This window comes from Homarus americanus, unplaced genomic scaffold (genome assembly GCF_018991925.1).
Source record: "Homarus americanus isolate GMGI-L3 unplaced genomic scaffold, GMGI_Hamer_2.0 scaffold32583, whole genome shotgun sequence".
In the NCBI taxonomy this organism is placed as follows: domain Eukaryota; kingdom Metazoa; phylum Arthropoda; class Malacostraca; order Decapoda; family Nephropidae; genus Homarus; species Homarus americanus.
Window position 1 is genome coordinate 23,100,138 of NW_024713129.1, and position 21,641 is coordinate 23,121,778.

The 21,641-nt window shown below is 44.0% G+C and overlaps 1 protein-coding gene across 1 annotated transcript in view; it reads left to right on the forward strand.

Annotated features, from left to right (window-relative positions):
• The first annotated feature begins 5,922 nt into the window (after nt 1-5,922).
• The window catches only part of LOC121870484 (membralin-like), a 117,224-nt gene continuing 101,505 nt past the window's right edge, over nt 5,923-21,641 (forward strand). Inside the window, exons 1-2 of the mRNA XM_042372321.1 lie at nt 5,923-6,041; nt 20,556-20,639. The gene's annotated coding sequence lies outside the window, so the exon portion shown is untranslated. The remainder of the gene's footprint in view (nt 6,042-20,555; nt 20,640-21,641) is intronic.

Below are 21,641 nucleotides of genomic sequence, written 5' to 3' on the forward strand. Positions count from 1 at the left end.
AACTAGATCCCCCCTTGCCCGTCTGTAGTATAAGCTAGGCAAGTTCAGGCGCTCCAATCTCTCAGGGTAGCTGAGGTGCCGAAGTGCAGGCACCAGTCTGGTGGCCCTCCTTTGAACATTTTCAACCAACTGACAGTCCTTAGCATATCTCGGGGACCAGATGGGGTGACAGTACTTCAGATGGGGAAGCACTTCACTCCTGAAGATCGTCACGAGGGACGGACCGTCTAGATATCTGAACGACTTTCTTATAAGACCCAATAATTTATTTGCCTGATTTACCTTCTTCTCACAATGGCCCGAGAACTTCAGCTCATTGTCAACATATACACCTAGGTCCTTCTCACATTCAGTCTCAACTAGTGCAGTTTCTACATCCCGTTGATGATACGCCTCCTTACCGTTGGTACGCTCCAGGTGCATCCTCTTACACTTCGTGACATTGAATCTCAGCAGCCATTCCTTCGACCATTCCTGGAGCCCACAGAGGTCCTTCTGCAGCTCCTCACAGTCAGCTTGGTTCTTAATTTCCCGAAATAACTTAGCGTCATCGGCAAACATTTGTATGGAGGAGTGTACAACGTCAGCCATGTCATTTATGAAACAAACAAACAACAGCGGGCCCAATACAGAAAATTATCTCTCAGAGTTTCTACAAAAAGATTAGCAGGGTTATTCAAGTCATTTGGGGTGGACTCGTTTCTCCAGTCAATGTCGCCATAGTTAAAGTCCCCCATGATAAGGAGGTGGCTAGGGTTGAGCATCGCCGCATTGTCTATTAAGGCTCTTAAGTTCCTTTAATTTAGTGGGCCACAGTTTGGGGATCTGTAGATACACCCGACGAAAAGTAAGTCCCCTCCCTTTAATTTAATTTTACACCACTTTGACTCTTCAAAAACATCCTCTCCCTGTACCCTTGCCCGGCTGGCTCTAAGATCTTGCCTAGCATAGATAAGCACACTGTAGGGGTATCGAGATATTAATGTTGTCTAGCACTCAGGATGGAAGGAAACTCTAATGTGGTTTTCTTGTATATTATAAGTTATATGATAGACAGTCTGGTGCTGGAGGTGCCAGCATGGAGCTTGCTGGAGGAGGTGTTGCTTGTTCAGGAAGATGGGCAGAATGAGAGTTGGTTGGTGAGGAAGCTCAGAGAAGGACAGCTGGTGGGTCGCCATGCTCGCTGGCGGGAGCGAGGACCGCCAGGCAGGCGAGGAGAAGCAGGGGCTGCCAGGCAGCGGCAGAGGAGGAGGTGTTGCTTGTTCAAGAAGAATGGTCAGAATGAATTCTCAATGGAGAGACAGAGCTTATATACCCAGCAGCAGCCGCTATGAGTCATGTTGGGAAAACCCAGAAAGTCGCCGGTGAATAGTTTCGTTGCTAGGCAACGGCACGTCGGAATGCGTGGAGGTGCCGTGTGGTGGCAGTGGCTACGCAGTTGTAGGCAGTTGTAGGGGAGACGTCCACTACAATACTCCCCCTTCCCTCCAGGCGGTGTAGGAGACTTGTTGTCTGTAGAGTTGCTTAGCACATGTGAGGCAGACCGGGCGGTGCATGCCTCATGTGAGACAACGGCGATGGCGTGATGAGCCGATCGCTGAAATACAACTGTCTAGATGCACACTATCTGTGGGAGAAGGGAGAAAAAGGGTGTGTGGAGGCGATGAATGTTGTGCTTCCCTCACGACAGGTACAGGGTCGTCAGATGCGCCTGCTGGGGTGTGTGTGGGCCTGGGTCAGGAGCAGGGGCTGCGTCAGCAGAAGCGGATTAGGGCTCGTGACAGCAGCTGGGTCCACGACAGCAGCAGGGTGCAAGACATTAGCAGGGAGTACCTGAGGGAGAAAAGAGGGTGTGTGTGGGTCCGGATTCAGGAACAGAGGCCGCGTCAGGGGTTATTGCTGGGCCGGGTTCGGCGTCTGAGGCAGGACGGGTGTGCTGGGGTCATCAGAATGTGGTGCGTGGGGCAGGAAGAGGAGCCGGTGTCTGCTTGAAGACTGGGAGCGTGATCAGTGTCTCCTCCATCCTGTGTGAGTGCTAATCTCCGGGAGTCACCATTGTAGGGGTATCGAGATATTAATGTTGTCTAGCACTCAGGATGGAAGGAAACTCTAATGTGGTTTTCTTATATAATATAAGTTATATGATAGACAGTCTGGTGCTGGAGGTGTTGCTTGTTCAGGAAGATGGGCAGAATGAGAGTTGGTTGGTGAGGAAGCTCAGAGAAGGACAGCTGGTGGGTCGCCATGCTCGCTGGCGGGAGCGAGGACCGCCAGGCAGGTGAGGAGAAGCGAGGGCTGCCAGGCAGCGGCAGAGGAGGAGGTGTTGCTTGTTGAAGAAGAATGGTCAGAATGAATCTCAATGGAGAGACAGAGCTTACAGTATATACCCAGCAGCAGCCGCTATGAGTCATGTTGGGAAAACCCAGACAGCTCTGCTGGTGAATGCCTTGTTGTTAGCAACGGCACGCTGGAATGCGTGGGGAGTGTGCCGTGGTGGCAGGGACACAGAGTTGTAGGCAGTTGTAGTGGCGACGTCCACAACACCCTCTTGCAAGTTTCTTGAGAAAGGTTAGTAAATGAGTCATATCCAGCAATACTGAACTCACATTCCTCTGGGTCGATTCTCCTGTTCTTGTACAACAGTTCTACAACTCCTACAATATCTGGTTGGTGTACTCTTAGTTGTGTTTCAAACTCCTCCCTCTTATCAAGGAACGTGTCGGTATTAGTGTACATGACATTCAAGCCAGAATTTGTTCTCGGTAACGTCTCTGCTCTTAGTAATAAACCCGCTCCACCCACATTCTCAGAAGCTGCAGCATTTGCTAAGTACACTGTATTTTGCAGGGTTTGGTTAGAAATGTCATTGTTTACATTGCGCTCGCCTCCTCCTGTCCGGTACGCGGAGCTGGTGCCGCCTCCCGGGTGAGGGTTAGAGCGGGTGGAGGGTGCACTGCTGCCCCCTGTCCAGTGCAGGATTAACTGTAGTGGATTCCTCCCCTACAAGCACCGAACCTTCTCGAATTCCCCAGTCTACACCTCCAGCGCCGCCCACGGAGCGGGGATCAACTATCTACCCACGCCTACCCCCGCCTTATAAGGCCTGACACCGCTGTGACCACTCTCTGTCTACTCAGTGCCACCAGCAAGTAATACCACCTCCTCCGCTCCAGCCGTGCGGCTGCCGCTCCCGCCAGCCGCTCCCACCAGCGACCTTGGTGTCCCTCAAAGCCGTGTGCCCTCACTCTGGGCACCCTCACCACCCAGCTCTCTCTACTCAACGCTTATTACCATGCTACCTACCAAAGCAACAAGCTGCATTGTACATCTAATACAACATGTATACAGTGAGCACATTGTGAGTTTCCTTTCTCCATCCCATCCTGAGTGTGAACCAATACCACTTAACGCCACAAATGGTGACCCCGGAGATTCGCACTCACAGAGGATGGAGGAGAAACTGATCACTCTCCTAGTCTTGAAGCAATATGGAAGACTGGCTTACCCATGCAGAGGCAGCTCTCATCGGCTTTACAAGTACTGTCTCTACACCGCAGGTTAGACACCCTAAAGTAGCTCTGCTACTCTAAGCAGACAGCCGCTCCTCTTCCTGCCCCAAGCACCACGTCCTACCGACCCCAACACACCCGTCCTGCCTCAGACGCCGCCCCCGGCCCAGCCGTACCTCCTGCCGCTCCTCCTGACGCGGCCCCTGCTCCTGACGCGGACCCACACACCCCCCTCTTTTCTCCTTCAGGTATCCCCTGCTACTGTCCTGCACCCTACTGCTGTCGTGGGCCCTGCTGTTGTCATGCACCCTGCTGCTGTCATGGACACTCTTCCTTACGCAGCCCCTGCTCTTGACCCAGGCCCACACACCCCAGCAGGCGCATTTGAGGACTCTGTACCTGTCGCGAGGGAAGCACAACATTCATCTCCTCCACAACCCTCCTTCTCTCTCTTTTCTCCCACAGATCTCGTGCATCTAGACATAGCTGTCCCCCCTAGCGGCCGGCTCATCCACACCCGCGCCGTTATGTCTCACATGTGGCATGCACTGCCCGTTCTGCTTCACATGTGGCACGCAACTCTGCCAACCTCCAGCCTCCCGCTGCGCCTGGAGGGGAAGGGGAGTATTGTAGTGGATTCCTCCCCTACAAGCACCGAACCTTCTCGAATTCCCCAGTCTACACCTCCAGCACCGCCCACGGAGCGGGGGTCAACTATCTACCCACGCCTACCCCCGCCTTATAAGGCCTGACACCGCTGTGACCACTCTCTTTCTACTCAGTGCCACCAGCAAGTAATACCACCTCCTCCGCTCCAGCCGTGCGGCTGCCGCTCCCGCCAGCGACCTTGGTGTCCCTCAAAGCCGCGTGCCCTCACTCTGGGCACCCTCACCACCCAGCTCTCTCTACTCAACGCTTATTACCATGCTACCTACCCAGCAACAAGCTGCATTGTACATCTAACACAACATGTATACAGTGAGCACATTATGAGTTTCCTTTCTCCATCCCATCCTGAGTGTGAACCAATACCACTTATCCCCACATAACCATGAGGCACTAGCCTCAGGCCCCCCGACTCTAAGGGGCCACCAAATCCAAACATTCTCGATGTTGAAGCGTATAAAACATGAACTTCGTTCAACGATGTCCTAGCAGTCTCAATTTTCTGTCTCTTATGAACATTAAATGTGTTATTTTGCAGAAGCTTAATATTGATGAAATCATTGATAAATTTGGGTATATTTTGTTCTTGTTATTTATATATACCTTGAGGGTAGAGGGCCCCAAGTTGATCTGTGCCTCAGGCCCCTATTAAGCTTAATCTGGCCCTGCCCCTGTTCCTGTGTCGGCACACTTGCTTCCACTACCCTCCCCCTGAATATAATCCATGTACACCGGTCCCCGTTCCTCTTCGACTCCTCCCTCTTCTGCTTCAAGTCCTGCAGGAGCTTCTTGTGCTGTTCCCTCTGCATTACCGTGCGATCTGGGTGAATGCAAACATCCCGAAATGCCTCGCTCCTTGCTAAGTTTTTTGCCTGCCGAATAACCTGCCATTTCTATTCCCTGCTCGCTAGTGTCACCTCTTCTGCCTATACCGCCGTTGGGGTCTTTTTGGAACTCTGTACGCTTGTCTTCCTGATGCGGGGATCAACAGCAGATTTTTCTTTAGGTGTTTACTCACGTAGCCTTATACCTACCAAGGTTAATCCACAAGGCAGCGGGGCAGTGGTTGGTAGATGCCAGGACGTATTCACATGCCTATGGGTCTATGCACTGTTGCTCTTGGGCCCATTGCGCTCTGAGATCCCCTGCTGGTCTAGTCTGGACCCACAAGGCACCGAGTTACTGTGTGTTGTGACGAGGATGCACAGTAGGAGTTTTGATGGTGAAAAAGATGTGCATTGACAGGGGAGGACTTATACAATTTGGTTCCCTGTTTGTCAGCGGTGGTAGCTGATAGTGAGTGGAAGTAACAGTACTTGCACCTTAACACTAACATAATCTGCCACACTAGACGCATTACACCACCCTACACATACACGATATGACGCACAGCTGAATTTCTAGAAAATGCAATTGGGTTAAAATCGATGTGTCAGGGTTAAGAAACGTTTAACGAAAACTACAAAAAATGACATATAAGTGCTTGTGAAATGGTCAGAGTTTGAGTAATTATTGTAATAACATTAAAAATAAATATTACTATGCTTACCGAATCACCCTGTATTATTGTGAACATATATATTTTAGGCTCGTTAATGCTTAAGATTTTCTATTGACAGATTAAGCATTTTCTAAATTAAATTATTATATATTTTTTTCACCAGAAATAACATAATTTACAACTACAGTAAAATGTTATTGTAGGCATGTGAGATAAGATAATAGTATTAGGTGTTGAGCCCTCGTGCCAGATGCATTGTGGGAGAATAAACAATCAGCTGATATGTCCCCAGCCATCGATCAGGAACACTACACTATACTATACGTCTAAGTGTCTCCAGGGAGGACCTTTAACCCCTAGTGTTTGTAAGTGTTACACATAAACCCTTTCAGAATGTTCTGCTTCTTGTTCATCACATAGAACACTTTGATGTGAGGGAAAACATCATAGAGGTCAAAGTTGACATTTTGAGGGGATGTTGACAAATAGAGATATTTACAGTTACCTTTATTCTTTACATGTTGTAGTTGAGGTGTCTGGCTTTGTTCCAACCACTGTATCACACATGTATTCTAGTGTATTGAATATTTACCTAGTTGCATTATGTGTGTACAATATATTATTTAGAGGTGAGTTTGTTTATAGGTGTGAAGCAATTGTATTTCTGACCACAGCTGAGACTCGGTAACACTTAATTTTGTTAATGGTTTGATTTATTTTGACATGTATACTTTTGCTTGGGTTAATATTCGTCCATTGGCTGTCTGCTGGTTGGCCCTATTCAATATTACAGACAATTTCTAGAAAAAAACGCAGTTAAAACTAGTTTTGACAATACACCTTATTTTGTCGATATTTCTGAGGCAGTGAACTTTTGTTTGGATATATTCCTCTCTTATTCGAACACTTAACACAAAATTAACGAAGTGAAATTGTTGTTCTGTGTCATATTTATGTTAAGCAATACTTTTTAAATGCGTGTCCCACACCAACTATGCCCCCCAAAAAATAAGGTATCACACCGGCTTTTATTTGGATATTAAAAATAGGCCTTTTTATGTACTTTGATGAGTTTCGAACGAATTTGATGTTCATTTCCACCGGAAATCACTAGCTTTTTAGGTACCCTCTCTCTCTCAACAATCATCATGGAAAAAATGGGATTAAAAAAAAAATAAATAAAAATTACCACCGAACCAAGAAAACCTAACCTAACCTCACCAGGAGGGGCATAGCCCCCCCTGGACCCCCGTTGTTCATGCCCCCACATCTTACTTTAATCTGTAAATGAATCAGGTTCATCTGGGTCTTCAATGTCTGATTCTATATGAAGTGGTGGTCGGTCACTTAGAGGAGGGTACAGGCGGGCTGCTTGAATGCAGAATCTGTGCAACAAGTTATGTTTATTCTTTATAATAAAAATATAAGAAAGTGGGATACTGCAGGAGGCCGACTGGCCCATACTCTAGTTAATATTCAGCACGAATTCCAGGCCGTTTGATATATTTTTTCAAATCTAGCCACACTTTCAATGTTCTGTGTATGAATATCAGAATTTTCAGGATTCACAAAATTTTCAGAATGGTTAATCATAAAATGAGTGTAGCCATGGTCTTTAAGACTGTGATATGCACGCCAAGAATCACTATAAATCACTGAACCTCGCCGAACGTATTTAAAAATAAGGGGAAGCAACGTAGCCCTGTCCCTTTTCTGACCGACTCGGGGAACAACTAACTTTTCTTTACTCTCCCGTTCAACATCACCAAAAATCCATATTTGGCTTAGAATTCTACCAGTATCATACTTCCTTTTACAAATAAGAGTCGTCAATTTCCACAGCAATCCCTGGCCCCCCAATTTGATTTTGATATTCCAACCAAAAGTTCGTTACCTTTGAACATTACTAGCTGCACCAGTCTACAGAAGTGTTTCTTGAAAAATGCAAACACTCTATAAGTGTGTTATGATCCCAGTGGTTGCTAAGTCAATGATTAATTAAAAGGATCAATTCCAGGGATCAAAACTACAATTATCTAAAAATGATCCTTTATAATCACTAACGGAAAAGTTGCACCTTTTCAATTTTTACTTTTTGGCCCAAGAAAACTATTGTGACACCGCCAAATATGCTGTTCTTCACACAGTGTACACTGGTTATTGCAATTTGAACAAAGAACTATATTCGGTAATACACCGTGTTTTCTAAAAAATAATTGCATCACTATTTTGCGAGTGAAACTTGGCAATTGTTGCAAAATAATCTTTATCACAAATTCTGCACAGCTCTTCCACCAGTTCAGCCATATCTGCTACTAAAAATTCAAATCTTCCCTCCAGACCCACCCACTCCTTGTTCATTGGCTAAAACAAAAAAATCTTGCCCAGTAAAAATACTCCTTTTGCTATCGGCAATTAAATAATTTCCTCCCCCTCTCCCACACATCCGCTCTAGACGCTTAAAGAGCGAAGACAGAGGCCTGGAGCGACGCGTGAGCAGGGGTCAGACCACCTCTGCCATAAGTAAACAAATCATGGCGACACTTGTGACTGAACGAAAGTAATAATTTTGAAAAATTAATATCTTGGTTATCCTTATTTTCCGGTGGAAGTATCATAAAAGAAAAATGTCTTAAAATTGTCTAAACATTACTAAATGCATATTGATAACAGTGAAAGAAAGACCGGTGTGAAATTATAAATTCATCCAAAATAATATCGTACCTCCGCTAAATGCCAACAAACTAGGTCAAACTAATTTGCATAAGACCAGCTCCTGCACACCCATTATAACTGAACTGGAAAGACACTCTCTCTCTCTCACTCTCTCGCTCTCTCAGAGTAACCCACCACGGCACAGGTTAATGACCTGTCTAACACCACCTCACCTCACCTCTCAGGCAGTAAGGAGTTTGAGGGTGAAGTTGGTTTTAGAGTTAAAAGTTTTTATCTTATAAAATGTCACTGACTTGACTTAGAGAACATAACTTGCATCGCTGGTGTTCTTGCTAGATAGCGATTAATTTGAGTACAAACATCCCAGAGTCTTCACTAGAGATGAAAATTTTACTTCCTTAGCTAGTAATTTTGAGTACAAATTGAGTACAGTGTTATGTTGTTTAAGATTATGGCATTTTAGTAATTAGGACATTTGAGTACAGGTTGTGATAATTGTGATGATTTTCCAAAACTTTTATAAATTCAGTTGCATCTGAAGATGTCTTGAATATGAAAGCTAAGGTGCTGAAGTGTTTCCCTTTTCCTGTGTGGTTTTATCTTTTCCACATTTCCATTGTGGATCTACATGAAAGATATCGTGTACAGGACGTGTGTAAGCCTACCCAGCCTCCTCTCAGTGGAGAGGTCTGGGTCAAAAAAAAAAAACCTTATTGTTTGGCTTGCCATGTAATTTTCATGTCAAATTATATATAATATTTTTTCTACAGTGTTTAATATTTTACATTATTAATGATAACAAATACACTGCTCCCTCCCTCCAACTCACAGTCTCACACAAGACTTTAAACTCTAGATGTTGTGTGTGTGGTGTTTGGGTATTAATTATTGAATAATAACTGTCCTCAGGTTAAAAATGCTTTGAAACATTTGTGGTGGATGTAGGGTAGATGATCAATGGGTTTTATGTTCTTGACCTGACCTGATGTTATGTAAGGTCACTCATTATATATAAGCCTCTCTCAGTCCCTGTAAATTCAGTTGCCTCTGAAGGTATCTTGAATAAGGGCGAAAGCTAAGGTGTTCCAGTGTAGTAAGTTGACCGAGAGGTAGCAGTGAAGAACACACGCGGTGGTAGCAGGACACAGACTGAGTGAATTAAATAAATTCAATTGGCCGAGCGACACGTGGTGCGTTTGGTGCAGAATTTAATGAAATCACGCTCGATTTAGTGAAATAGTTTGGTAAATTGAGCAAAATTAACGGAAATTAAATTTATCGGAAATTTATACTCAACAGAAATGTTTGGGTCAAATTAGTTTGTTAAATCGATAAAATATTGTATGTATGTTGTGTTATCAAAGTAAGAGAAACAATTGAAACCCTGCAATTGTGCGTAAATGTGTCAGAAAGTCAGATCAGCAACCTGGGACTTGGTCACAATTTTTGTGATGCCATATGGCAGCAGGGTCTACCATAGACAACACATTATGCATCCAATATCTTCCCAAGCGGTAGTATCTCTCTGTTTAATTGCTGCCTACTACCTACTATTTAATTTTACCTAACTTCCTAGCAGGGGGAGGCTCTGTCCCCCGGACCCCCTGGTATATTAAACAGAAAGTACTTACTATGATATGTTGTAAGTTTAGATTTTTTTGTGGACGTGAGAGCAGCCGCTCGTACCGAACTGTTCGTAAGCATACACAGGGCATCGGCGTCGATCTGGCCCTGGCGGCTGAGTGTTTTGAAATACAGTGGTCCCTCGGTTAATGAACACAATTCGTTCCAGAAGGTCGTTCGTTAACCGAAAATTTTGTTAACTGAAACCATTGTTTCAATGGGATTTTGGGTAATTGGTTCCAGCTCACCGAAAACTACATACAAAGTAAAAATAAATGCAGTAAAGTACACTTACTTTGAGGTGTGCATGTAGAAGGCTCCTGGTTGATGATGATGATGATGGGAATTAGAAGTGGGGGTGGAGGAAAAGGGAGAAGACAAGGAAGTGATGCAGTCATTTCAGCCATAAAATTTTAAGTTCACTAATTGTAATTCAAGATTATTTTCTTTAAATCAACACTGCACTGCACTATATATTGTCAATATGTAAAATAAATTTCAGAATGACCAATAATTGTAATGTAAAAACGTAAAAATAGTTTATGTTCAAGAGAGTCTCAAGCAAGATGTTACCTCTACTGACCAGAGATACAAACTGACGCCTGTTTGGTGAGTTGAGTGGCTGTTTGGCGCACTAAAAACTAGTTTTCTGTGCTTAAATTATGTTAAATAATTGTTAAAATGACTAAAAATTTTAATATAATACTTGGAAAATTATTGAATAGTACAGTACAACCTTCTTGATATATACTCAAATGGAAACGAATTTAACCCCTAGAACCGATTACTGTATTGGCGGACTAATATTCCAGCTGGTGAGCAAGCGAAAACATGTTGAGAGGAATTCTTAAGGAATTCGTTAACCAAATTTTTTTCATTGACCGATTTGAATATTCTTATGTAAGGTAATTCGTTAACCGAAATTTCGTTAACCGAGGCGTTCGTTAACCGAGGGACCACTGTACAGTATAGTCTGGTTTTACACAGTTAATTAAGCCCATGGAGGTTCGCGTATAAAGCGAAACGTGAAAAAAAAATAACAGAACCTATGGGATTAATTGAAATAGAGATTGGGCTGACCGCCAGACTTCCTTTTTTGGCTATCGCCAACACAATACGTACATTGTAGTAAAAATAACATCTTAATTTTATGATGGTATGCACACACAATTAATATTTAAAAGAAATATCAATAATATAGGTTTTTTAACACTTACGTTAGTAGAAGAGATGGCTGAGCACATGGGGATGGGGGGTTGGTTCCGAGGCAGAGGGCAGATTATTGGCCCTCACCTGTATCTCTCTCCACCACAGAGGCTAGCAGGGCCTCATCATCAAACCCCTCGAAGTCCACATCCTCACTATCACTGATTTGGGCTGGCTGTGGTGGTTGGTGGGTGAGGAACTCGGTGATGTTTTGTTGACGGCTAGCATTGATGTGGTCGTGATACAGCTGAACATAGGGCTCCTGGGATTTCAACAGATGGTTATTAGACACTTCGTAGCGATGATTGATTGGGTCTTTGGCAAGGATGAGCTTCATTCTCTCAGCTCACTCGATGATTTCCTTCACATTAGCTTGTTGTTCTGTAACACCTCGCTGCTCACTGATGTCAACATTTTCCAACATTTTGTCCGCAGTCACCTCAGGTTGCCTGATTACCTCCAGGATGTCGTCGTTGGTGGTCTCGGAGAAGCCTGCAGCTCTAACACCTTGTGCAGCCTCTCTTGCATTCTCCAATGCCACAGCAACAGACTGAGCCTCGCCAGCCACCGCTTGCCTCTGCCTCCCACCTGGGATACCCTCCAACACATGCCGCCACTTGTGCCGAATCGTTGCCACAGGTAGCTGCCCCCATGCCTCCACCAAGAAATCAACAGCCTTCTTCACGTTAAACAGCTTCCAGAACTGTTTGACTCGCACTTCATGGTCCACCAAATCTTGTTCGTGTTCCTCGTCCTCGCTCTCGCCATCAGTGCCACTCTCTAGGTTCTGCAGCTCATCCTTGGTGTTGATGAACTCGTTCAGGAGCCGAAACTTCTTGGCGGAGAAAGCAGCCTTCACATTGCAAATCAACTCCTGATCCATGGGCTGGATTAATGACGTAGTGTTAGCGGGAAGGAAGACCACTTTTGACATTGGGGTGACGATCCAGCAAAGGGGGCAAGTGTCCTGGTGCGTTGTCGAGGAGCAACAAAATGTTGAACGGAACATTGTTTTCCACGCAGAATTTCTTGATATCAGGAACGAGACAGTTGTCAAACCAGGAGAGAGACAGACCAGAGAACATCCACGCCTTCCCTGCAGTTAGCCAGTGGACATTTAACTTGCTCATGTCCATATTCTTGTAGGCATGCGGCTAGCGGGCTTTGTGGATCACAGACAACTTCAGCGTAGCAGTACCGGAGGCACTGCTAAGCTGTCAGCCTCTAACATTTCATCCAGTTGCTGTAAGTCATCAGGAGTAAGTTCCTGCTCATGAGACATCACAAGCTCTTCCACATCAACCTCCTCCACTTCGAGGCCCAATGACTGACCAATGGACACAATCTCCTTGTCAAAGTCTGCTTCGTCCTTAAATCTCTCAAAATCATGGACTGCTGATGGCCACAGTGCTTTCCATGCAGAATTGAGGGATCTAATGGAGACTTCTCACCATGAGGACACAATCAATTTTACAGCCTCCAGAATGTTAAATTGTGTCTTCCAGAACTGTGCCAGTGTTAGTTCAGGATCAGTGGAAGTTGCCTGATGACACCTCCTGAACATTTTCCTCATGTACAATTTCTTGAAGTTGCTGATCACATTCTGGTCCATAGGCTGCATGATTGATGTAGTATTGGGAGGCAAAAACAACACTTTCACAAAGTCAAATTGAGCCTCCAAAGTGCTGGCAAGTTCAGGGTCATGACCAGGGGCATTATCCATAAGGAGAAGAGCCTTTAAAGGGTACATGTTTACAAACACTTTATTTAATATTAAAATGCAAAAAGAGCTATAAAAACAATTAATAATGTACTGGCTGGCATCTTCACTCGTCCCTGCTCCCGCCTCCAGAGCGTCACCACTCGTCCCCGCTCTATCCTTCCGCCTCCACATCGTCACTACTGCCGACAACAAACAATGTTTTGTGAATAACTGCACCTCCACTTCCTATGTACAGTACTGAACTGTACTGTGCTGTGCATTTTTACAAACAATAAACATGGCAAGAAAAGCTATTAAAAAAAGAGATAAAAATTTCACTTTACTGTACCGTGCCTATCCTCGGCGACAGGACGGGGGTCATCGGGTTCATCATCACTCGTTTCCATAACGGGTGGTGAAGTGGGGGCAACGGTGGATTCAGCTGCTTCCTCACTGCCGCCAGTGATGGATGGTGTTGTATCTCTCCTTCGGCGATCAAAGAACACGGTGATGGGGAGTTGTCGTCTCTTTTTCATCTCTTCCATGATGTTTTTGTGTGGAGCAAAAACGTCATTCATCCCTCGCATGAATTTCAGGGCACCCACGATGGAGGGGTCCATACCATAGGCCAGGTTTTTCAGTTGCCTCTGAAGATGTCTTGAATAAAGACGAAAGCTAAGGTGCTCCGTTGTTTCCCTTTTCCCGTGTGATTTTATCAAGATATATATACACACACAGTATAATCTGGATTTACGCGATTTTTGTTTGCGCGTTTGGTCATTTACGCGGCACCTTGCCAGAATGAAATGTTTTAATTACGCGGTAAATTTCATCATTGCTGGAATCCTTACAAGATGGTGATCATTTTAAATAAAAATATCCTAAAATTTGCATTAGACATACAAATTTTAGATGTAATTTAAGAAGATGATGAAAATGAGCAAAATTTTTATCTTTTGTGCAAAATATATGATGTTTACATTCAAAATATTCCCTGTCCTGCAAGGAATCCAGCAATGTCAATTATATTATCCTAATTTTAGTCTGAGGTATTATTTATTACTAAGAATATAAATATTTTTACTTTTACTTTTATCCTCTTCGCCACTGATCAGCTTGTTAGCCGCTTAGGCGATCGGTCACGTCTCTGTCACGCACTGTTGGCAAATACTGGGCATGCACAGGCTCCTGAATGTACCTGAACCCGCTCCAGTGTTGGTCAAGTCTTCTCTTGAAAGAGCTCACACTCGGTGCCGTCACAACACTCTCTGGTAGATTGTTCCAAGAGTTTACAACCCTCACTCCAAAAAAGTTTGCCCTCACGGTTTTCTGGACTTGCGGCTTCTTCAATCTTGAGCTGTGACCCCTTGTGGGGCGAGCGTCCGCCAGCTCCAAGTAAGGACACTCAACTGAGTAGTGCCCCCTGAGATGCTTATAAACCTCAACTAGGTCCCCCCTTGCCCGTCTGTAGTATAAGCTAGGCAAGTTCAGGCGCTCCAATCTCTCAGGGTAGCTGAGGTGCCGAAGTGCAGGCACCAGTTTGGTGGCCCTCCTTTGAACATTTTCAACCAACTGACAGTCCCTAGCATATCTCGGGGACCAGATGGGGTGACAGTACTCCAGATGGGGAAGCACTTCACTCCTGAAGATCGTCACGAGGGACGGACCGTCTAGATATCTGAACGACCTTCTTATAAGACCCAATAATTTATTTGCCTGATTTACCTTCTTCTCACAATGGCCCGAGAACTTCAGCTCATTGTCAACATACACACCTAGGTCCTTCTCACACACAGTCTCAACTAGTACATTTTCTTCATCCCGTTGGGACATATGATACGCCTCCTTACCGTTGGTACGCCCCAGGTGCATCCTCTTACACTTCGTGACATTGAATCTCAGCAGCCATTCCTTCGACCATTCCTGGAGCCCACAGAGGTCCTTCTGCAGCTCTTCACAGTCCGCTTGGTTCTTAATTTCCCGAAATAACTTGCCATCATCGGCAAACATTTGTATGGAGGAGTGTACAACGTCAGGCATATCGTTTATGAAACAAACAAACAACAGCGGGCCCAATACACTACCCTGCGGTACCCCACTTGCTACAGGTACAGATGACGATTTCGTGCCATTAATCACCACACATTGCTTGCGGTCATGTAGAAAGTCTTCTATCCACGCTAGGACATTTCCCCGAATTCCGTACCCTTCCAGTTTGATTTTCAGCCTTTCGTGGGGTACACTGTCGAAAGCCTTGGCAAAATCTAGGTAAATATTGTCGATATTACCACCCCGTTCTAGAATATGGGTCCAAATATCCAATACCTTGAGCAATTGTGTCAAGCAAGAGCGCCCCGGCATAAAACCGTGTTGGCAATCTTTTACAAGGTTGTTTCGTAGTAGATGTTCCATCGCGGCATCTCTGATAATACTCTCAAGTACTTTACATATTATGCTGGTCAGGCTCACCGGTCTATAGTTGTTCGTGGAGTGACTATCGCCCTTCTTGAAGATAGGACTCACATAAGCCACTTTCCATTCACTGGGGACCATTTGTTCATCCAGGCATTTACAAAACAGAATCTTCAGGGGCTCTGCAAGCTCGTTGCACAGCTCTCTTAGCACTCTAGGATGCACCATGTCAGGTCCAGGACTCTTATGGACCTTTAGCCTGGACAGTTTATTTCTAATACCCTCTTCTGTGAACACAATGTGGGTCAGTGCTGTGTCGAACCGTCTGTCCTCAAACGCAGGAAGGTTAGTTGCATCCTCTCTTGTGAACACTGAGGAAAAGAAGCTGTTCAATGCCTCAGCTTTATCCTGGTCAGAATCTGCGTAACTACCATCTTCAAGCCTCAGGTCTGATACTCCTACTCGCGTTTTCAATTTCGACTTTGCATAGCGGTAAAACGCCTTTGGGTTTGACTTGACCTCGCGTGCAACCAGCCTTTGGAACTCCTTTTCAGCCCTCCTACACTCTATCTTTGCTTGGTTTCTGGCTCTTGCATACATCCTCCTGTCTTGCTCATCGTTTGACCCAACCCACGTCTTGAATTTCTGGGTTTTCTTCTTAATTTTGTCGACCGCCGCATGGTTCATGTGTAGGGATCCCCTCGTATTCCTAGAGGCACTGGGTTTGGTCTTGGGTATATATTTATCGATCAAATGGGTCATTTTACTAGTTATGATATTCAGCGTAGTGTCTGCGTTCTTGTACCTTAATAAGTAAGGCCAGTTGATACCCCTCATCTCTTCCCTCATCCCATTGTAATTTCCCTTGTAATATTAGCACCTTGGCCTGGCCTTATCTTGAACTAGGTAACAGTTAAATCTGAATGACAACACTGTATGGTGACTGGTGCCAACTGGGGCAAGGTGTTCCAGTTTGGCCACCATACCCTCCTCGTTTGTTATGATGAGATCAAGTGGCTTGGGTGTTTGCTCCCCTCTGTAATGTGTCGGGTCTCTCACATGTTGGAACAGAAAATTATCTCTCAGAGTTTCTACAAAAAGAGTAGCAGGATTATTCAAGTCATTCGGGGTGGACTCGTTTCTCCAGTCGATGTCGCCATAGTTCAAGTCCCCCATGATAAGGAGGTGGCTGGGGTTGAGCATCGCCGCATTGTTTATTAAGGTTCTTAAGTTCCTTTGATTTAGTGGGCTACAGTTTGGGGATCTGTAGATACACCCGACGATAAGTAAGTCCCCTCCCTTTAATTTAATTTTACACCACTTGGACTCTTCAAAAACATCCTCTCCCTGTACCCTCGCCTGGCTGGCTCTAAGGTCTTGCCTAGCGTAGATAACCACACCCCTCCTGCAGGATTCTTGAGTTAGGTTCGTAAATGAGTCATATCCAGCAATACTGAACTCACATTCCTCTGGGTTGATTCTCCTGTTCTTGTACAACAGTTCTACAACTCCTACAATATCTGGTTGGTGTACTCTTAGTAGTGTTTCAAACTCCTCTCTCTTATCAAGGAACGTGTCAGTATTAGTGTACATGACATTCAAGCCAGAATTTGTTCTCGGTAACGTCTCTGCTCTTAGTAATAAACCCGCTCCACCCACATTCTCAGAAGCTGCAGCATTTGCTTAGTACACTGTATTTTGCAGGGTGTGGTTAAAAATGTCATTGTTTACACGGCGCTCGTTCCCTCCTGTCCGGTAGGCTGAGCTGGTGCCGCCTCCCGGGTGGGGGGTTGAGTGGGTGGAGGGTGCACTGCTGCCCCCTGGCCCTGTGTCGGCACACTTGTTTCCACTACCCTCCCCCTGAGTATAACCCATGTGCACCTGTCCCCGTTCCTCCTCGACTCCTCCCTCTTCTGCTTCAAGTCCTGCAGGAGCTTCTTGTGCTGTTCCCTCTGTATTACCGTGCGGTCTGGGTGAATAAATACATCCCGAAATGCCTCGCTCCTTGCTAAGTTTTTTGCCTGCCGAATAACTTGTCATTTCTCCTCCTCACTCCCTAGTGTGATCCTGAGGGGGCGAGGCTTAGCCCCCTGCTTTTGTCCCAGCCTCCTCACATCCTGAGGGGTTGCTGGAATCTTCAGAACCTCTGTGCAAATATTTTGAAACAGCACCTTGTCGTGTGTTTCCTTACTCACAGTTCCCTCTGCCTGGCTCTCTGGGACTCCAAAAACTATTACATTGTTCCTGCGCTGGAGCCGTTCCTGGTGTTCCTCCTCTCCCCTAACAGTAGGTGCGTTAATTTTCATTTCTTCGACACACTTTTTCAGAGTCCCAATCTGCTGTAGAACCTGTACTGATTCTGCATTACTCTCCGTCCCCCCCCCGTGGCCCTCCTAATACGTCAGCATAACTCCTCTTAGCAACCACCTCCATTCTATTGGCTACTTCCTCAGTCTTAGCAAGGATCTCTTTCCCAACTTGCTCCAGTTTGTCAACCAGCAGGGCTCCTGCTTCATCTATTTTCGTCCCTAGAGAACTCGTTCCCTTATGGATTGCAATCGCTTCATTCACCTTGACTATGCAGCCAGAGCAATACCAGCAACAGCCATCATGCTTTACGGCAGTTAGTAACTTCCTAAACGTTGCATTAGTTAGGCCTGTATCCTCCATATCCGACGTCTCCCTGCAGTAATCACATATCAAACTCATGGTTGTTGTTGTTGTGGGGGGGGGGGTGCAGACTGTGTATAAATCTACACCTATTTCAAAAAAATAAAGAGAGAAAAAGTACTTAGCTACTCTCTGTTGCCTATAGAGTTGTCGTCTGCGACTGCGTACACTGTATCTCCCTGTGAATGGTGTATTGTAGGCACAGTTTCAGTCCTTGAGAACGCACACAATCAACATAAAATATAAAGTCTCTGTGGCACCTATGACACGACTTGGTTTCAGCTGGCACGGTGCCTTTCCAGCTTGCTTGCTAGTGAGCGCTCACTTTAAGTTATTTACAACTTCAGCGGTCACTGATGACACTATGAACTATCACTGTGTACACTGTATCTCCCTGTGAGTGGTGTATTATAAACACAGATTCAGTCCTTGAGTAAGCACACAAACAAAATAAAATTTAAAGTCTCTGTGGCACCTATGACACGAATAGGCTGGCAGTTGTCCTTACCAGCTCGATTGCCAATATGTATTCACTTTAAGTTATTTATAGTCTCTTCTGCATTCACTGATGACAACTATGAACTGATTTAACTGAAGGCACAGTACTACACTCCCTGGTTGGCCTTTATCACAGCCGTGACCACAACACCCTAAAAAATAAAATAAAATAAAAGCTTTGTCATGTGGCAGTGATTGTGTGGTTATAGGCCTGTGACCCTGGCTGTACCTCCAACTCGGTGGAAATTGAGTTTTCAAAAATACAATCGTGTCTAGCATGAAAAGTCCTACATCGATTTACACTTTCACCTCACTAAGACGATCTTGACGAACTTATGTAATCACTGTCCAATTTCTGCCGCTCTACATCGAAGGCCCGAATGCCGAACACGCTTTGTTACAGAGACGCAACACGACCCGCCCGCAGCTCTGAGTAAACTCCCCGACCAGCCAAACATTTCTCTGGTAGGGAGGGAGGGAGGGAGGGACCCAGCTGGAATTCTTATAAGATTGTGATTATTTTAAATATAAACATCATAAAATTTGCATTAGACACAAATATTAGATCTAATGTAAGAATTTTATTAGAAAGAGCAAAAAAATTATCTTTTGTGCAAAATATATTACGTTTATATTCAAAATATTCCTTGACTTGCAAGGAATCCAGCAATGTGAATTATATTATCCTAACTTTAGTCTGAGGTATTATTTATTACTAAAAATGTAAGCCTACTGTTTTCACCCAAACATTTCTCAGAGAGGGAGGAGCCAGCGAGCATGGGAAGAGGGGAGTTGAGTTGAGTCCATTATTTGAATGGACATTAACCGGGCGACTGTATTTCTCTTAAATATTAATTGTGTGTGCATACCATCATAAAATTAAGATGTTATTTTTACTACAACGTAGGTATTGTGTCGGAAAAAGTGGAGTTTGGGGGTCGGCCCAGTCTCTATTTAAATTAATCCCATATGTTCTGTTATTTCATTTTCGCATTTCTCATTTTACGCGGACCTCCACGGGTTTTTTTGACCGCGTATATGCAGACTATACTATATACTATCCTCTATGCATGACATTAATAAAATAAGAAATGTTAATGCAAATACTCCACGGTATCATCAGTGCTCAAAATTAAAAACTCCAACATTGTGTGCTGTAATGTTAAAGAACCTGCACAGTTTTAGATGTAAAGTGTGTGCCACGAGTTGAGCTTGAGCTTACAAGTTCGGTCACTCCGTGCACGACTGTCATCCACACACTCGCACATGGCTGTGTATGTCACACTTGTTTTATATACAGAACTGTATACTGTACTGTACTTTACTTAGTCGAGTCATTCTATGAAAAAATGGCCCAACTCCCCCAAAATATGCAACAATAGGTTTTTTGGGACCAGCAATGATTGGTAGAGACTTGAACTTGCCACCCTAGACTGTTTCTACCACCCTCAGCACAGGCGAATAACAGTCTCAATTTATGTTTTATATTGCTTATTTAAGGCTTATTATGTGTGCTTTATATGTCTGCTTTATTTTGTTGCTTGAAGAGTGTGCCCGACAAAGATATATCAAGGGTAAATAGGAGTTTATGGAGGATAGCCAGTCCCTAACCCCCTGAATATGTTATATTCTTATGGGATTAATTGCTTCGATAACCGTGGATTCATTAATCGGTGACTTTTCCCGATCCTTTATGCGTCAGTTATTGGGGTATTCCTGTACAATACTGCAGAGGGAGTCCATGGATGGGAAGAACCTTTGTCCAGGACACACCCAGAACCTGTTCATCTAACGCTCATGTTAAATTGAAAATGGATCACAAATGAAAATGTTCCTTTTTAGGTGAAGCATAAAAACAAAATTGTGTTGTATGAATGTGTGGTAACTGAGGAACACCTGAACTCTGAAGGAGAATGATCCTATGTTTAGAGAAGCAGTATTTATCGAGTTCTTAGATCTTAAGTAGACTTCCTGGTCACAGATTGTTAGTACGTGAAGGTTTCACATAAGTCATGGAGAATTCAGGTTTTTTAATCTAGGTTACCTTAGGAGCCATACAAATAAAACATTATTTAGATTATGTATGTTCCAGGTTCCTGAGGATCTCATGTATTGTGGGATGCACTCAAGAAATAGCTATAAAAACAGCCGAGGTATGTTCAGAACTTAACTTAAGGTTAGTAAGAGGTGCAGTATTTTCTTTATACAGTGGTCCCTCGGTTAACGAATGCCTCGGTAACGAAATTTTGGTTAACGAATTACCTTCCTTAAGATTCTTCACTTCGGTTAACGAAAAAATTTCGGTTAACACAAGGCCACAAACCAATTCATTCAGAATAATGTTATCTCCACCAAATACAATGCTCTCTCACTACTTTAATATTCTTTAGACTATAATGAACATATTACACTTTAGTTAACACCATAATTATCCATGATTGCCCAGATAATAATAGATAAATGTGCACCACACAAGCTTGACCCTCCTATCTTCCTCAACCTAGCTACCGAGAGTGCCGCCAAAACCAAAACAATGTTCCAATACTTTCTTTTTTCATCAACATATAATTTCTAATTCTTTTTATACTTCACACCTGTTTCTTACAGTTTTTCATAACTGTATAAAAAATAAGAATACATTCTACAAAGTTTACATAATGAAACAAGACATTTTTCAAAGTCTTTACCATAAGCTTAGAAATTCGAGTCTAAAGGAAAAACGGGAAACAACAGAAACTAAATACAATGGGTAACAGAAACAAATATTGAGGGAAAGGGGAGATGACCGTAACAGTATACTGTATTTGTTTGAATATGAAGAAAATTATATTATTGACTTGGCAACCCAACTAGAACCACAGCTGCCACGATATTCTCACATCAAGTTTTCTTCATTATTTGAACAAATATACGAACATTTGGAAATTTCTCGTGACCTTAAATAACAATGAATAGTTTATTATTATAAAAATTTTACCTTTGGTTTGTTTAATATTTATCCTGACAGTGATACAGCCAAAAACAGATCCACCAATCACCTTTACATACAGCCTTCCTTTACCAAGTATTGCCATGTATAATTGTGAGCACGAGACTGTACATAGTTTCCAATAGAAACAAAGAATACATAATACATATATGGTACATAGTATGCATGACTATAAGATATCTCCAGAAT